Source organism: Equus przewalskii, chromosome 11, assembly GCF_037783145.1.
Source record: "Equus przewalskii isolate Varuska chromosome 11, EquPr2, whole genome shotgun sequence".
In the NCBI taxonomy this organism is placed as follows: Eukaryota; Metazoa; Chordata; class Mammalia; order Perissodactyla; family Equidae; genus Equus; species Equus przewalskii.
In genome coordinates, this window is record NC_091841.1 from 24,038,825 (window position 1) to 24,045,752 (window position 6,928).

The window sequence follows — 6,928 nt, forward strand, 5'->3', positions numbered from 1 at the left end:
GGCTCAACTGTTAAGTGTGCACATTCCGCTTCGGCGGCCTGGGGTTCGCTGGTTCAAGATCCTGGGTGCGGACATGGCACCACTTGGCACGCCATGCTGTGGTAGGCGTCCCACATATAGAGTAGAGGAAGATGGGCATGGATGTTAGCTCAGGGCCAGTCTTTCTCAGCAAAAGAAGAGGATTGGCAGCAGATGTTAGCTCAGGGCTAATCTTCCTCAAAAAAAAAAAAAAGGACAACTGCTCAGTGTTTGCCTTAGGGATCCTGTGGGCAAATACAGAAACTGTGGCCAGGCCCAGCAGGGAGTCTGCGTGTTAATATCCTTGAAAACTTCAGTATGCACCGACTGTCCTTTAGAAGTAAGTATTTTGTTAGGAGATACATTAGTTTGTTAGGGCTGCCAACAACAAAATACCACAGACAGTGGCTTAAACAACAAAGTTATTTTCTCTCAGTTCTGGAGGATGGAAGTCTCGAGACCAGGGTGTCAGCAGGTCTGCTTTCTCCGGAGGCCTCTCTCCTTGGCTCACAGAGGCTGCCTTCTCGCCGTGTCCTCACACGGTCTTTTCTTTATACACATCTGTGGCCAAATTTCCTCCTGAAGATGTCAGTGAGATGGGACTGGACCCACCCTAACAGCCTAGTTTGAAATTAATCACCTCTTCAGAGGCCCTGTCTCCCAGTACAGGCACATTCTGAGGGACTGGGGGTTAGGGCTTCAATATGTGAATTTTGAGGGGACACAATTTAGCCCATGACAGGAGGCAAAGCAGAATCACATTAGGGGTTGGAAATGGCGAGACTCTGGAGAAGTAAGGATCACTAAGTAGATAAGGAAGAAGAAGGGAGGAGGGGGCTTCGGGAGGCCAGGTGCAGGATGTGATTTTGCGCTTCTCAGGTCCGCCATTCCCGAGGGAAGTGACTAGTTATCAAAGACTGCTGGAGTCTCAGCTTGGGGCCAGCTGACCTCCTGGGCCTGGCAGCCCCAGCCCCGTTAGGTAAGGGAACATCAGCCCCTGTGTGCAAGCCACGGTGTGTACTGTTGCCCTTGGACCTTGGTTCTGTGAAAGTCGTCTCCACTGGCCTGGGAATTCCGTAAGCGGAGACCATGTGTGGTTCTGTCTTTTGCCCCACACATTGCCCGGTGACCTGCTCTGTAACTATCTGTGGAACAAATAAATGAGCAAGATATTATCTGAAAGACAATGGCAGTCTTTTTGTCACTTCTATGCCACAAGAGGGCAGCAAACTATAAAATGTCCAACGGTTTCCACAGCCCATAGGGGAGATCGTTTATCTTGAGTCTGGATCAGAACAATCTACTCAGAAAATTTGGAACCAAAAGAGTATTCCCGTTCCTGACTTTCCTTTTCACGTAAATACTACAGTTTATTTTATAGCAGAATTGTCCAAAACACTAGCAAATGCCCCACAGAACCCATCAAAATCAACCATGTCTTGACGGTTAAAACAATTGAAGCCTACGCTGCTCCTGCCGCCAGGTGCTGGGGATCCCGAGGAGAGCTCACTCAGGCAGCCCCAGCCTCTGCCCTCGGTTGCTCCTTCCAGCCAGGATACAGATAAATCGTAGTTTGGCCTAAACTTGCCAAAATGGTGGGATAAGAAGGAGCACAAGAGAGGCCAGAGCTGAGAGCGAGTGTCTGCCCGAGCAGGAGATGCTGCAGTCAGCCCACCGTGTTGAGCTGGAGAGAAAAGTCCTGGAGGAAAGAGCCTTAAACATGTAGCTGTTGCACAATAAATGTTTTTCTCGAATAATGTCCTTTCTAGACGTGTTCCTTTCTAGCATGAGAGATTATAAACTCTGGGGAAAGGAAGGTGGAATGGGACGCACTTCAGTCCTCGTCAGTGGCCCTCTCGTCGGAAATGGATGGGGTGTGGGGAAGCTGGTGGGGGACACCGTCCTTCCAGCCCCACACCTGCTCCTCTGTAGTCCTCATGTCAGCCTTCCCCTCTGCACAAAACCATCACTGTATTCAGACTTTGTAGCAACTTTGCCAAAGCAAGGAAGTGCCCCCACAGAGCTTATCCAGCTCAGAAAAACACAGGTATCCTCCTCTCTCCATAGGCGTAGGCACGACCCAGAAAGGAATGGGTGCTGGGCTGAAGGACAGCAGTGAAACCAGGCCTAGGAATGGGGTTGGGAGGAGGTTTGCGCCTGGAACACAGGGAGGGTTGAGGCCAGGATTGGGTGTGGGTGCCCATTAGTGGTTCCATCCAGAGTCTAAATACCACTAGATAGCAAGCAGCCTTTCTCCCTTACCCCGCCCCACGTCCATACACACACACACACAGTCAAGCCATAGTCGCATATAGCTCGTCTGTTGTGAGAAGTTAAAAATGTGCAAGGGGAGGCACAGGGAAGATTCTTCCCTTTGAAAGATGGAAAAAGGCCCAGAGAAACTGGAGTTTATCCCACGCAGGTTAAACAGGTTTATCTCAGCCTCTCTGTTCTCCAATCCTGTGTCCTTGATATGACAGTCCTTGTCCTATCACTCATGGCACCCAATGCCCACCAGAACCAAGGTGCGTACCCCAGGTGAGAAGCAGAGGGAGCAGCACGCTTTGACCACTTTATCCTTCAAATTCTGCTTTTTTTCCCCCAACCTTCTATTAAAGTTGGATTTTCAGACAATGAGAGAGGTGGGGGCCAGGCGTAGGCCTGGGTTGACAGAGGAAACTAGCCTCGAATCTTCTTTTTTTCACTGATGATCTCAGAATTAACTATATTTTTTGCTGTGTAATTATGAGCACTTTCTGGATCCCGTGCAGAGCTTGGATGGGGTTTGGGTTCTAAGCTCTGGCTGGGAGCAAGGGAGCCAAGAGATTGTTTCTTCCCATCCTGTAGGACTGAGGCTCCACTACGAGAGCCGTGGCGCAGGCAGTCCCTGGATTGTTACCTTGCAGGGTAGCAATTTTTTACTAAACATTTTTAAGTTAAAAATAGCCTTCTGATAAAATAAAAGGGGCATATGTGTATTGTAGAAGTTGGAAAAAATAAAAATAGCGAAAAGTTTTAAATGCATGAGAAAACATAGATCACCAAAAGTAAGAAAAAAATAGGGGTAAAGATTTCCTATCCCTCAAGTGAATATCAATATTACCACCTTGTTGTATATTCTTTCAGATCTTTTTCAAAGTATATATTATGTATATGTTTTCCAAAATGAGATCATGCCATACATGGTTTTTCAAACTTTGTTTCAGTTAAAAATCCACCTTTCCATGTCAGTAAACTCAGCTATGTAATAGTCAGTATTGAGATTTCTCCAGTTTCCTCAGCATGGGCCCTGACGGCAGGTTTGTCAAACCCTGTCCCTGCCTGGAGTGTGATTATGCCCCTTGGTCTCTTCTAACAAGTCCTGCCCCTTTTTTAACCACTCTGACTTGTCGAATGTTAGCGCTGGGTGCCCCGCTATGTTACACCTTCCCAGTTGGTCAGGCTGCCTCCTGTGGGATCAGGTGAGCATTGGGCCGGAACACATCGCAGGGTGGGGTGCCAGGCCACCATTCCAAACAGAAATGTTGACGTCCCTTTTGCAGCAGCAGCCTATGCTGCTGGGCTGTGGGAACACAGCTGGGCGTAAGGTGTGGAAAGGGGAACGTGGGTTGTACCAGAAGCCCAAGGCCCCACCCAGAAGTTTGGCAAAGAGTGACTTGGAGTCAGAGAGCAGGTGGGGAGCGGGTTCACCCTGTGCAGCCTCCAGGAAAGGACTGGCCCACCACCCTTCCTGCTCGGGCCCCCCCACCTCTTCCCAGGTCACGTCCTTCCCAGCTGCGCTCACCTTCAGCCTTTCCCAAGGCCTGTCCGACCACACAGTAAGCAAGAGCTACCCCAAGTGCTTCTTGGGCAAAGGGCAGTTTTCAGAAGTATTTACTAATTAGAGCAGGTGGATACCAGTCACGTCAAACCCAGGACTATTTACCGTGGGAAGAGAACAAAGGCTAGGGTTCTCTTGCCTTCCAGAACAACATTCCACCGTCTACCTACTGCCAGATCCCTGGGGGTCTGAACTCCTGAAATCTCTCTCCCAACGTTGTATTCAGGTACCAAGTATTTAATCATTTAAAAAATAAGAAAGACCAGGGCACGCTCTTCCCTTCCTCCCTGTGTCTGCTCCCGTCCCTTCGCCTGGGCCCACTCAGCACCCCGTCCCCCCCAGACCCGAAGCTCACTGTGAGCCCGCATGCTTCCCTGGTGACCTCACCCCAGATCTTGCCTTTCGGGCCCGTGCCTCCTCAGTCTTCCCAGCCATCTCTGTTCGTCTTATCTCTGGCTCTTGCACAGATATCACACCCTGCATGCCTCATGACTAAAGATTCTGCGGCTTCCCCCCAGCCATTTCCCACCCTGTCCTCGTCTTCCTTAGAAATTCAGCATGTTTGTCAACTGCTCTCAAGCAGAAATGGTCAGGACACAGGGCGGGGCACCCTGCAGAGCTGAATCTCCCACACACACTCAGCGTTCCCAGCCCCAAGTCCTTACTTGGATGTGCTTCAGAGAACAGGCAGCCAGTTCCTGGGAGAGCAGCATGTCTGCCTTTGTTGTATTTGAGTGCCCCACCAGTGTGTTTGCACCCGAATTTTCAGGCTGAAGGCCTCTGCGGTGGCCTCCCTGGGAAGCGGCTTCATTTTATTTGAGAGAAAAGGTTCCAGCCCTGCTTCCTGTCTCTGAGCACTGGGGCCACAGCGTTGTTATCCCTCCCCCAGGAAGGCCAAACTCCTGAGCAGGGCTCAGACCGGGAAGGCATCGTTGTCCTGCAGTGTTGGCAGGATGCTCCAGACTCCTCTCAAACCCTGCAGGCAGGACTGCCCTGCCCCTCCTGAGGTCAGTTCCCAGGATGGGGTGCAGGCTGGCACATACAGGACCCGCTCTGGGCCACTTGGCTGCCCCCCAGCCTACGCAGGCTCTGAGACCTCCAGCCCCTGCACCACCACAGCCCAGCTCCTGAGCCCCTCTTGGTGTCAAGGCTTCCCCTGGGGGCTGCTTGGGTGGCAGCTGGGCCCGTGCTCAAGTATGAAGACAGAAGAATGAGGAACGCCCACCTCGTTCCTTGGATTCTGCACCCCTGCAGCCAGTCCCTCGTGGCCCTCCTCCCAGGAGCCCCATCTTACCCACCCGAGAGCCTCCAAGGGTTCCCGCCGAATGTATCAAACCTAAACCTCTTGGCTGGCTCCAAGGACCCCCAGGCCAGCTCCTCCAGGCTGCAGGCAGGGTCTCCCACTGCCGCCAGCAGGCAAGAGACTCCGCAGGCCTCTGCACACCCGGTGTCCTCTCCTGAAATGCCTTTCTGCCGTTAAAGGTATTTAAGGGGAATACTTGTAACCTCTCTCAGGGTTGTTGTGAGAATCAGTTAGTTAATACACAGAAAATTCTTGGAAGTGTGCCTGGCACATAGGAAACGCTGAGTAAGCATCAGTTATTATTACTATGTTATTTTGTTCCCAAGCCACACCCACCAGAGTGAACCCTTCCTCCAGGGTCCCCAGCTGGCAGCTCCTAAAATGGGCCTCTATTCCATGGACCCAAAAGTCGCTCCGACCATTTTGGACGTGTGGCCAGGTGCTTAGCCCCCAGGGGCCTGGCTGTTCCTGCGTGAGGCAAGGTCCCCCGGCAGAGGCCCACCCATAACAAGGCCAACACAAAGGAGAACCCCAGCTTCATATTTTATGATTTACGAAGCACTGTCACGTCTATTTCTACTTTGTGGAATAGGCAGGGCAGAAATAACTATTCCCATTTTCCAAATGGGGCCACTGCTGCCCAGAGGTGATGGGTACCTTGCCCAGGCCACCAACTAGCAAGTGGCCCAGCTGGCCTTCGAATCCAGTGCTGCCAGATTGCACCCTCAGTGCTGAGCTGAGTCACATCTTCCTCCTTCTGAAAAGCAGCTCAGATGCCAGAGGAATTAGAGACAGCCGCACGACGAAAACCAGACACCCTGCCCCTTGTCTCTGGACCAGCTCCCAGGAAAGGGAGAATAACGGATGTGTGGCCCCTGGGGCCGCCCCGCCCCGTGAGCTCAGCTCCTGGCAGAAGGGGCCTCGCTAAGGAAGGCCTGTGAGCCCCCTGGGCCAGGAAAGCCTCTCCCCAGAACTGGGGCCAGACCGCAAGGCTGCTTAACTCCAGGGTCAGAACGAAGAGGGTCCAAGGCCAGCCATGTCACCACTAACCCTCTCTAACCCTAACAACCCTGCCAACCGGGTGCTACACCCATTTTTCAGATGGGAAAACCAAGGCTTGGGAAGAGATGACTGTGGGGCTCCAACTGGGGGAGCTTGTCCACTGGAATACTCGTCAAAGCAAGACATAGCTTCCTTGAGGGCAGGGACCACACCTAATTTGCTTATAGCTGGTCCCCCAGGCCTATAGCTGTGCCCAGTAAATATTTGTGAAATGAAAGCATGAATCCTCAGGTGCATCCTTCACTTAAGGATGAAGTGGGTATAGCCCATGCCTCAGCTCTGGTCACAAAGGGGCCTGGCTGGGGCAAACCCACCCTGAGACCTGGGAAGCACCGCCAGCCCTGCCCACAGCCCCGTCCTAACACCCAGCCCACAGCCAGGCCCACCAGGATGCCCCAGGGCCCCACCATCCAGCTCACTGGGTCAGGGGTCACCCTTGCTGCTGGGGGAGAGGGGTCAGCTCCCGGTCGTGGTGAAGGCTCTGTGGGCTGAGGCTCCAGCAGGTCAGGGCCTTGTTGGGGAAGAGAAGACAGGGCTCCGTGAGAATTCGAGTGGGGCAGGGTGGAGCAGGGATGAGCATGGTGAGGAGTTGAGGACAGGGCAGGCAGAACAGGAGTCCACGTCCAGGGTGCCCCGGGTCACCAGCCCAACCACACAAGATCCCCCCTTGGAGGCCATTTCTGTAGCAGGCTCTCCCAGGAGATGATCTGAGGGCTTGCCGGGCT

The 6,928-nt window shown here is 52.8% G+C and overlaps 1 long non-coding RNA gene across 1 annotated transcript in view; it reads right to left on the minus strand.

Annotated features, from left to right (window-relative positions):
- Window positions 1-4,782, minus strand: part of LOC139074496 (uncharacterized) — a 21,084-nt gene extending 16,302 nt beyond the window's left edge. Inside the window, exon 1 of the long non-coding RNA XR_011524134.1 lies at window positions 4,504-4,782. This is a non-coding gene — a long non-coding RNA (uncharacterized lncRNA). The remainder of the gene's footprint in view (window positions 1-4,503) is intronic.
- Window positions 4,783-6,928: the final 2,146 nt, after the last annotated feature.